The 12,069-nt window shown below is 39.3% G+C and overlaps 1 protein-coding gene across 1 annotated transcript in view; it reads left to right on the forward strand.

The window, feature by feature from the left end:
• RBMS3 (RNA binding motif single stranded interacting protein 3) overlaps positions 1-12,069 on the forward strand; it is a 1,498,583-nt gene that overhangs the window by 714,820 nt on the left and 771,694 nt on the right. The gene's annotated exons all lie outside the window — the stretch shown is intronic.

Raw genomic sequence — 12,069 nt, forward strand, 5'->3', positions numbered from 1 at the left:
CTTCCTTCCTTCCTTCCTTCCTTCCTTCCTTCCTTCCTTCCTTCCTTCCTTTCTTTCTCTTTCTTTCTTTAAGATTTTATTTATTTACTTAACAGAGAGAGAGAGAGAAAAGCTGGGGGAGGGGCAGAAGGAGAGGGAGAAGCAGACTCCCCACCGAGCAAGGAGCCCCGTGTGGGACTCCATCCCAGGACCCTGGCATCATGACCTGAGCCAAAGGCAGACGCTTAACTGACTGAGCCACCCAGGCACTCCCCTTTCCTGTTTTCTGATAGTCCCTTGTCTCATCTCAATAATGCATGGCTTGAAACTACTTAATTCTGAGTATCCAAAACAGATGTTTTGGGAAATAGATTCAGCCACCCATCTAGCTTAGTCCACATCTTCTGTGCTGGGAAGCTTGGATTTTCTAAGACCTCCTTGGAACTCCAGGCAGGATCTCCTGCTGCTCAGTCCTAACTCTGACAGTTCTTGGTTTTGTATGTTTGATTTTTTAAAAATCCCTTGATAATTTTTAAAAATTAACATTAAAATTGATCAAGTGCCCTATACCATTTAATTTTAAAATCATCAATAAATTTTAAAATCATCAGAAAATATTACCTTATAGAAATAAAACTATTTTCAAAGACTTTAGTGGGTCACATGACATCTTGCACAATTTGGTTATGACCACTGGGGTGAGATTAAACTTCCTTTAAATAAGGAATCTGATACATGAGAAGAATTTAAAGATGATGGGGGGGGGAAGTGGCATCGTTGTTACAAAAGGCACACAAGAAGGAAAGGTTTAGGTTTACTATTGGTGCTGTTCTAAATGCTAAGACTGACATAAATTACCAGATTTGTCTGTTATCTATGTGAGTGAAGCCTCCTAAACATAAACTTGCTGAGTCTCTGGGAGAAAAAAAAAAAGGCAAAATATGCTTCCATTGTAATGAGTCCCTTTTGAAAAGAAAAAATAAATAATTTTAAGCTGAAAAACAAAAATGCTTCCAATGAGCTCCCCTCACCCTGTTAGGGAAGGTGGATTTTTTTTAAAGTTTATTTATTTATTTGAGAGAGAGAGAGAATGCAAGAGCGGTAGTGGGTGATGGGGTGGGGGAGGGAGAGGGAGAGACTCTCAAGCAGATTCCCCATTGACGCTGACAGGGGAGCCTGACACGGTGCTTGATCTCACGACCCTGAGATCACGAACTGAGTTGAAACCAAGATTCACAGGCTCGGGGCACCCGGGTGGCTCAGTCATTAAGCGTCTGCCTTTGGCTCAGGTCATGGTCCCAGGGTCCTGGGATCGAGCCCCGCATCGGGCTCCCTGCTCCGCGGGAAGCCTGCTTCTCCCTCTCCCACTCCCCCTGCTTGTGTTCCCTCTCTCGCTGTGTCTCTCTCTGTCAAAAAAATAAATAAAATCTCATAAAAAAAAAAAAAAAAGTCAGAGGCTTAACTGACAGGAGCCTACCAGGTGCCCCAGGAAGGCAGGTTTTATCAATCAATTGTACAAAGAAACTTTTTTTTTTTTAAAGATTTTATGTATTTATTTGACAGAGACACAGCAAGAGAGGGATCACAAGCAGGGGGAGAGGGAGAGGGAGAGGGAGAAGCAGGCTTCCCGCCGAGCAGGGAGCCCGATGCGGGGCTTGATCCCAGGACCCTGGGACCATGACCTGAGCCGAAGGCAGACGCTTAACGACTGAGCCACCCACGCGCCCCCGAAGAAACTTTTGATGGCTGCCTCTTAAGGCCAAGCTTTGCAGGGACTGCAAGCAGTGAACTAGAACGACATCAGTGTACCCGCTAGGCTCACTGGAGGGGCTTTATAATTGTTACTGCACAAAGACCCATTAAGGCTGGGTCTTCTCTTTTCAATTAGAAAATTAATGCACCTTCTTTTGGGATTAACATTCAAACTTGTCAAATATACATTAAAGTGAAAGTTCCAGGGTCCCCCTTTCCTAGCCTCAGAGGATAGTCATTTATCTTTCCAGATGTTTTTGGTTGTGGATGCCTGTTCTCCTTCAGGAGCTCTTCAAACTTAGATGTGTATTTAAATACAAATAATAGAGAAATAATAACAAAAGTATAACAGAATATGCACCTTTAAATCCAACAGGTGGCTTCAGAAACGGAACTTTACAGATACTTTTGCAACTCCCACATGTCCTTTGAATGCATCTCCTTCCTAACTCCCTGAGAGAAATATAATCCACCCTTTCATTTTAAGCATTTCCTTGCCTTTCTTCATAGCTTTACTATATACAGGTACTTAAACATCATCAAAATGAAAAACACACTATATGTATTTTGCAAATCTGTATTTTGTTTTTGTTCAACGCTATGTTTTTGAGGTGCATCCATTATAATGTGATTAGCTATAGTTCATCTAGTTTTATGTTGAAATTGTTTGAATGTACCACAGTTGATTTATCCATTTTAATGTTGCTGACTATGTGGGCTGTTTCTTGTTTTTATTACAATGAGCAATGCTGCTGAGTTCCTGACGCCTGGTACACATGTTGCTTATGCCCAGGAGTGGAATTGCTGGGTGGTAGGGTGTGGTATATTCAGATTGCTTAGGCAATGCCAGATTGTGGCTGTACCACAATTTACAGTTAAGCATATGTCCCTCATATTTCTTCTGTGAAATGCCTGCACTATCTTCTCTTCATTTCTCTGTCTTTTTCCTTCTTATTTGTAGAGTTGCTTTATACAGCTGGGTAATAATCTTTGACAGTTCTGTATATAGCAAATATCTTCTCTCAGTTTTTTTTTTATTTTAAGATTTTATTTATTTATTTGAGAGAGAGAGAGAGTGCACACTCTGGGGGGGGGGGTTGGGAGCAGAGGAAAGGGGCAGAGGGAGAGGGAGAAGCAGACTTCCCACCGAGCAGGGAACCCGACATGGGGCTCCATCCCAGAACCCTGAGATCATGACCTGAGCCGAAGGCAGATGTTTAACCTGCTGAGCCACCCAGGTGTCCCTCAATTTTATTTCATTTTGTATGATTTCTTTTGATGAACAATATTCTTTTTTATTTTTTTAACTTCCAATATAGTTAATATACAGTGTTATCTTAGTTTTAGGTATACAATATAATGATTCAACAATTCTACACATAATTCAGTGCTTATCACAATAAATGTATCCTCTTAATCCCCTTCATCTATTTAACCCATCCCCCCACCTCCCCTCTGGTAACCATTAATTTGTTCATGTTTGGTGTTCTCTTTAGTCTGTTTTTTTTTTTTTTTTTGGTCTCTTTTTTTCTTCATTTGTTTTGTTTCTTAAATTCCACATACGAGTGAAATCATATAGTATTTGTCTTCCTCTGACTGGCTTATTTCACTTAGCATAGTACCCTCTAGGTCCACCCATGTTGCTGCAAAGGGCAACCTTTCATTCTTTTTTATGGCTGAGTAAGATTCCATTGTGTGTGTGTGTGTGTGTGTGTGTGTGTGTGTGTGTGTGTGTGTACACACTGCGTCTTCTTTATCCATTCGTTTATTGATGGACACTTTGGTTGTTTCTATAATTTGGCTATTGTAAATCATGCTGCAATAAACATAGGGATACATATATCTTTTAAAATTAGTGGGTTTTTTAAAAGATTTTTTTTTTTTATGTGACAGAGAGAGATACAGTGAGAGAGGGAACACAAGCAGGGGGAGTGGGAGAGGGAGAAGCAGGCTTCCCGCGGAACAGGGAGCCTGATGCGGGGCTGGATCCAAGGACCCTGGGATCATGACCTGAGCCAAAGGCTGATGCTTAACGACTGAGCCACCCAGGCACCCCTCAAATTAGTGTTTTTAATATTTTTTGTAAATACCTATTAGTGGAAATACTGGATCATATGTTAATTCTATTTTTAATTTTTTGAGGAACCTCCATACTGTTCCACAGTGGCTATACCAGTTAGTTTTCCCATCAACAGTGCATGAGGGTTCCTTTTTCTCTACATCCTCACCAACACTTGTTATTTCTTGTATTTTTTATTTTAGTCATTCTGACAGGTACAAGGTGATATCTCTTTGTGGTTTTGATTTGCATTTCCCTGATTACTAGTGATGTTGAGCATTTTTGCCTGTGTCTGTTGGCCATCTGTATGTCTTCTTTGGAGAAATGTCTGGATGAACAATATCTTAATTGGATGTAGCAAAATTAATCAGTTTTTTTAATGGGTAATGCCTTTTGTGTGTTGAGAAGTTCTTTTTTCTACCACAGGCCTGTGGCTTTACCAGAAGGATGATGGCTGAGTCTCCTCTCTCTATGCCTCTCTTGGACAACCAGAACAAAGAAGACATTTTTTTTTTCCTTTTTATAAGAAACTTACCCTCAATAATCCTTTTAAGATTTTTGTATTGGAAATTTGTGGGATGATTAAGAGGGGTTATACAATTCAGTGCAGGGTATTGCCATAAATCCTACTCTATCTCCTTGTTTCTCTCTTCTTTCTCTGTAACACCTATGTAACACCTTTGGGACCTCAGAATCCACCCCAGACAGATGTATCAAGGAATTTCTTTGGAAGAAATACAATGTTACCTTGAAAGAACTCAGTCTAGGCCAAAATAGGGCTTAACAGAGGTGGAGGCCCATTACGCTCACTATTCTGGAACTTCCTTTTTTTTTCACTTAGCAATATATCCCAAGCATCCTTTCCTTGCTAGAAACATAGAAATCTATCTTCCTTTTAATTGTTACATAAAATATAATAATGTGGCTTTATAATGAAGAATGTAAATCTTCCCTTATTGGGGGCCATTTAGATGGTCTCCAGTTGTTCTTTATTATCACAATGATAGAGTAAATATGTGTACATATATATGTGTGTGTGTGTGTATGTATGCATATGTATATCCTTATATATTTGTGAGATATTTTTTTAGTACTGTTCAGAAAAATACAATTGTTTTGACTAATGATATTTTCATTTAAAATTTTTGCAGTAGTTGTAAGGTTGCCTTCCTGCCAATGTTGATAAAGATATGTTTTACCATAGTCTAGTCTGTATTGGATACTATCAGTCAATTAGACTTTTGTTAACCTGGGTCAAAATGGTATGCTGTTGTTTTAATTTGTATTTCTCTCAGCACTGCAGAAGCCAACAATCTTTTCAAGTGTTTATCAACCATTTATATATTTTTAAAATAATTTAGCACCTTCCATGAACAAAAGTAGAATGAAAATATAAAGCAGTGTACCTGAAGAAAGGTTTGCCATTTACTGCATTGCATTTCATCATAAAAGCAATAGAATTATATTCATATCACTGCAAATTGGTGTTTTTGTGTCTATTTGTATTTAATCTAAAAAATCACAAACATAACCATGCTAAAAATGAACAGATTTGTCTGGGTTTGTTGCTTGAAATCTTTTTAGTTTTGGTGTTTTAAAGTCAGAAGAGATTTCCAAAACACTTTCCCCAGTGTTCTATTTTCTGACCCATTACATGTTAGACACTTTCAAATCAACAGATGTAAACTAAGCAAAATAAAATACTAGAAAATGCTGATTAGTTTATGACTGCAAAAGCTCTTTTCACAGGTGTCATACATTCAGAGTTCTATTCCCGGTCCATAGCATAAGCTTTTAGTAAAAATATTTTTAAATGTTAGTGACAAAACATAACAGAAGCATAAGTGAAACCCAAGCAAGTTACCAAGTTCAGAATGAGAGGGGACATTTGGGATGGTACATGGGTACCTCAACGTTCCCTGTAGGATTCCGTTTCTGACCCTGGCTGCTGGGGACACAGGCATTGGCGTATGTGCTTTATACTTTCTCATCATAAAATATTCCTTAAAAATTAAAACCTCGGTACTTGCCTTTTTCCAATTCTACAATGGCACATAAAAAGGGATGACTACTCTAAAGCTTAATGATCGCTTCTGAGGGGTTCAAATGCCAGGATATTTGGCAGTAATTCAGCATAGGGATTGTGGAGCCAGTTTGCCAACTCGGAATGGCCTGGATGCCTATACTCAATCTGCAGAGGCAAACACTCCACTGATCACAATTACTAGAGTTCTTAGTTCATATGGTACTACAAATAATACAAGTTCTTAAAGGCATCTGTAGAAAAGGCTAAAAAACAAAGATGGTACATAACTTAACAAACCGACCCCAAACCACTCCTGTAAAAAACCACTCTTTTTTTAAGATTTTATTTATTTATTTGTCAGAGAGACAGAGCACAAGCAGGGGGAGCGGCAGAGGGAGAGGGAGAAGCAGGCTCCCCACTGAGCAAGGAGGCCGATTCAGGACTCCATCCCAGGTCCCTGAGATCATGACCTGAGCTGAAGGCAGGAGCTTAACCGACTGAGCCACCCAGGCGTCCCAAAACCACTCTTTTTTAATGGAATCGACGGTTCTCCTTGATTATTAGTTTGCATGTATTATAATATAGACCTAAAGCTCACAACCTTCCACTTCTTAAATCGAGATGTTGAGTCCCTTAAATCTCCCAAAAGGTGTTGTTACCAGGGCCTAAGGGTAAGTGGGATGAACTTCATGTGGTCACATATTTGGATATTTGGCTCAACTTGAAAGGTAACATAGTGGGGCGCCTGGGTGGCTCAGTGGGTTATGTGTCTGCCTTCGGCTCGGGTCATGATCTCGGGGTCCTGGGATCGAGCCCCACGTCGGGCTCCCTGCTCAGCAGGGAGTCTGCTTCTCCCTCTCACTCTCCCTCTGTGCTCTCTCTCTCTCAAATAAATAAATAAAACCTTTAAAAAAAAAAAAAGGTAATATATTGAAGGCTAATAATTGTCAGTTTTGGGATTTAATAATTATGATGCATAGGAATATTTTGTGAAGCATTCTCTTCAGGATGGGGAGTGCTTATCTTGTTTAAACAGATATAACTTTTTGTTGGCAGAGTTCTTCCTGACAGACATGCATAAAAAGGTAACTGTGTTGCAGGGGAGGGGTTCCTATTTAACGGCATGCTGGGACCTGACATTGGCTTTGCTTTCACTCTCAGGTATCAGAGCAGAGGGTTACCCTTAGCAGCACTGCACTGGCGTAGCGTTCAGCATGCTATCAGTGGTGGTTAACATTTATGGCACAATTCATTTAGGGTTTTATGAGTCCTTCATATTCCCTTTATGATCCCAAACAGGAAATGTCAGTGCAGGGAATGAGTAACACTGTACACCCAAAATCACTTTCTCTTCTTTTTTATGTTAATATTCACTAAACCCCTAAGCCCAGGAGGTGCAGTTTCCCTAACCTCTACCAGTGTGTACCCCTCAGAGAGCTTCCAGCATCATCTGAATAGAATTGCTTCCTGCGGAGAGTCATTTCTTCTTTGACCCACTTTGAACGAATATAGTTTAGGGACGGAGACTTGATATAGGATGGGACATAATGCCACCGATTTAATTATTTTTCTTATTTAACCAATACTTAATTTATTGAGTACCTACAGCTTTAGCTTAGGCAGATATAAAAAAATACCATAGACTGGTTTAAACAACAGAAATTTATTTCTCACAGTTCAGGAGACTGGAACTCTGAGACCGGGGTGCCAGCATGATAGGGTTCTAGTGAGAGCCTTCTTCCTGGCTTGCAGACAGCCAGATTCTGTGTGCTCATATGGCCTTTCCTCAGTGCCTGCTCAGGGAGGGAGAGAGAGACGTGGGGTGGGGGGAGACACCTCTCTTCCTCTTTTTATAAGGACATGAATCCCATCATAAGGGTCCTACCCTCATGATTTTACTACCTAATTATTTCCCTAACTCCCCATCTCTGAATACCATCACTTTGGGGGCTAGGGATTTAACATAAGAATTTTTGAGGGGACACAGACATTCAGCTCATAACACCTACTATGTGTCAGGCAGTATTCCAGGATTCCAGGTCCTGGAGTATGTTTGCTCAGGTATTCATATGGCTGGTTACTGTAACAAAGAAATAACCAAATCTCATGAACAACAGAGAAATGTATTTCTTATTCATGTGAAGATCTTCCACGCTGATTAGGGTGCTGGTTTCGTTATACCTCCCAACTTTGCAATCCCCTAGAGTCTTGGAGTCATCTCTAGTACCCTCTTCATCCAACTTGCAAAGATAGGAGAGAGACTAGAGAATTGCAACTGGCAAGTCTTTGCAGATCCAGCCTTGAAGGGGCACACATCACTGCCACCACATTCCATTCTCTGGGACTCAGCCCTGTTGTCTTGCTGGTTGCAAGGAATGCTGGGAAACGTGGCCACGTTTCTTGGAAAAGAGAAAACATATTCTGTGAGCATGAAGCCAGTCTCTGCCAAGTGTGCTACAATATTGGGCAAGACAGATGAGGTCGCCACTTGTATGGGGCATATATTCTGCTATAGAATGATAGACAGTAGGCATGAAGACAGATAGATACATAAAAATTAGAGATAATGATGGGTGCAGTAGGGAAGACAGCACAGGTCAATGTGATTCAGGATGGACAGCAGAGGGAAGAGAGCTCCTCTAAGGAGCAGGATGGGAGAAAGAATCTCTTTTGAGATGAAATTCCATCTGAGACCTGAGTGAAGGAGAAGAGCCAGCTATGCAAAGATCCAGAAAACAAGATTTCCAGAAAGAGGGCAAAAAGCCAGAGTCAGAAAAGCTCAGAAAGAAGATGAGTCTGGGTACAGCCTGGGTGGCTCAGTCAGTTAAGCGTCTGCCTTCGGCTCAGGTCATGATCCCAGGGTCCTGGGATCGAATCCTGCGTCGGGCTCCCTGTTCAGAGGGCAGCCTGCTTCTCCCTCTACCTGCTGCTCCCCCTGCTTGTGCTCTCTCTCTGACAAATAAATTAAAATAAAATCTTAAAAAAAAAAAAAAAAAAAGAAGAAGAAGAAGATAAGTCTGGCCAAAGCTTATTGACTGAGATTGAGAGTGGGATGGGTGAAGAGAGGAGAAATAGGTGAAAACCTCAGGTAGATCCTGGAAATCTTCCCTGATCAAATGTACAGAGGTTTGAGCTAGGCATTTTGGATACATTATCTCATTTAACCTTTTAACAAATCTGGGAAATGGATACAGTTGTTCTCCCTAAAAGAAATGAGGAAATGAAGTCTCACGGAGTTAACTAACTTCTGTAGGATCATCATGCAGCTGTTGAAGAAGAGTCAGATTTACCCCTGAGTCTGACTCCAAATCCATGCTTTTAACCAAGTTCTTAGTTGATACCGAGAACTTACTACTACATGCATGAAATATGGCAAAAGGTTGTGCTCTGCCATCTTAAAATTTTTGACAACTCAAAACCACTGAGACTGTCCCAAAGCCAATGTGTATTTCAACAAAGAGACATTTAAATATTTTTCATGTTTTCTACAATAAACATGCTTTACTCTTGTATTAAGAATTTGTCATGGTTATCATTGTCAATTGTGAAATTATTGTGATATAAGGAAACTTGTGAAAATTAATGCAAATCATTTTCTACAGAAATACTGCTCTCCAATCCTCCACTCTCTTGAAATGTATAGCAACCTTATTCCAAATTTAAGGCATGGGGTTATCCAATGCACCTATTGGTAACCAATGCCTTTTTTTCTCCTACCATCTAGACTGCTGTTTTTAGAGTTTATATTTGTTCAAAGTGCCCCTACCTTCATTCCCATCTCTGCTTTTTTTTTTTTTTTTTTTTTTTTTACCGTCTTACTTTCCTTAAGTTTAGCTATGTCATTTGGAACTTATTCTAAAGCACTGATTAATAGATGAAATCACTGTCAGTCTGTGTTACCCTGAAAACCTAGACCACTGAAATTCCTCAACCAATTAAGGATGAAAGCATAGAATCCTATTCTAACCCTACCATTCAATTTTCCTTCAATGTCTTCCTTTTCCTTTCATTTTCTTTTTTACTCATGGCATCTTTTGTCTGCCTAAAGAGGACAGAGATAAGCTCGCTCTTGAACCCTGTGGTATAAAAGTAATTCCACATGGGGCATGTACTATGGGGAAGAGTTGTGCACTGATTTATTTTCCATAAATGATGTGGGATTACCAGAGAACAAGGAACCCTGCAGTGTGTTGCTGTGTGTGGAAAATTTCTACTTTGGAAACTTAATTGGTAAAAATTTTGAAATTGTCATATGACATGTACATCTCAGGATAGAAAGTCTTCCTTTTATTCCCCCTTATTCTACTAATGCATGGAAAATTCAAAAGATTAAGAAAAATGTTTATTTATTTTTTCTTTAAGGATAGGGAAAACTGTAATTATTTTCATGGGAGATTAAACAGATATGCATACTCCATATGGCTGAAAGAAGTTGAGTAATATTTTAAGAAGAAAACTAAAGGCATTAAGACCAGGTAATCTCTATTGACACAGCACTGTCCCCTCTGTATCATCCTCCTTTCTTATTATCTCTTGTAAGTTTGACACTATACAATGGGCAGAGAATATAGTATCAAAAGACCTAAATTTGTGTCTGTACCTTGTCATTTATTTGTTTGTTGACTCTGGGCAAATCATTTGTAAATGTTGACTTGGTATCCTTGTCTACAAAGTATGATAAAGTAGGTAAAATCACTTAGTGAATATTTAGTATTATATCAGTGGGAAAATGTTAATACTAACATTAGAATTGAATTTTTATGATTCAATCTAGTATCCTGACTATTAAGTTTCTCTCATTCTCTTTGTAAAATCCCTTTCTATTCTGAGCTCTTCATCATGCCTGGGCCATCCTAGCTTCTAAGCTGTCTCTCATTTTGCTTTATTCACAGTTCTCCCTGTAATTCTTCTAGAATCAAGGAAGCATCTTACAGTGTAGACAGAATCACAGATACATTCATTCATGCATTCTTGCATCATGCAGCTGCTCTCATCCCTCCTTCTCCATCTCTACCATTACTCTTCCATTCTTCCCAGTCCTGTTCATCCCCTCTGTTTCCTTCTTCCAGGCAATGCATTCTTATTATTTCACATTTAGATTCGTGATAGCAAAAGCTGAGATCAATTACTGATGTCTGTTCCGATGACGAGAATGGAGGAGAGGTGTGTGCATCCCTTTGTTTTAGTCTTAGAGTTTACATTTAGTGAATTACCCCAAACCTTTCTAAAATAAAAAATTGAAGAAATGCATTTAAAAAAGAAAATTCCCCCCAAATCGGAGTGCCATCTAACAGATATTCACATCATGAAGGACAAAAGCCTCAACTTTAATGGTTGGTTCTTTCAACCACTAATTCAATGTCTGTAGACAATAAAAGTGGCTTTGCATTTGGAGGATGCAAGGGGGAAGCTCAGTTTAAACTGCCTTGGACGAATTCGATTTCACATGTTCTCCTCACTGCCTGCTGTCCGTTACAACAGCCCTCTGACGTGTCTCCCTCATTTGAGTATCTACTCTACGGGCGGGAGCCACAGGGTCAGTCTGTTGAGCACTGTATCCTCAGCAGCTTCACAGAAGGTGCTCAATATGCAGCTGCTGCCTGAGTGTTGACTGAAAAAGGAAAAGTTCCCTGCGATAGTTTGTGTAACTTTTTGTCTGTCAAGGTGGGTAAAGAAAGTTCGCATCTGCAGATCATAAACAAGATGTGAGAGAATGTCAGATATTCAACAGAAGCCAACAGTGCATTGAGGAAGGGAATTTAGAAGTGATGTTATTTCAGAAATAAAACTTTATGAATCTTGCATATAACCAAATGACAAGCTGGCTTTTCATTTACACAATGGAAATGAATATTAAAGTATTCATAAAGACCAGTAGAGAAATATAAAGTTATTCTGATGGAGTGAAGTTTTAAATGCAAAAAATGAATATATTTTATAGACTTATATCAGCATGTAACAGAGTTTGATGAATACAATGTAGACCACGGGTATAGAATTCATTTATGTAGAATCTTAGGGCACAGCCCATTTAGAATTCTTGAAATACATTTAGCTCATGTTTAATAAAATCTCCCAGAATTTGTAATTTTCCTTTGTGTGTCTGTCTTTCCATTTTTCTCTTAGTCTTTTTATACAAGACAGGCTACTCCTAGTGTTGGGTGTAACTTTGAGAGAAATTTCGTTATTCATTAAATTGTTTAGAGAAATGTTTCAATTCTAGGAAGTACTTCCTTCCAGCTAAACCTTATAC

Source organism: Phoca vitulina, unplaced genomic scaffold, assembly GCF_004348235.1.
Source record: "Phoca vitulina isolate PV1807 unplaced genomic scaffold, GSC_HSeal_1.0 scaffold10, whole genome shotgun sequence".
In the NCBI taxonomy this organism is placed as follows: Eukaryota; Metazoa; Chordata; class Mammalia; order Carnivora; family Phocidae; genus Phoca; species Phoca vitulina.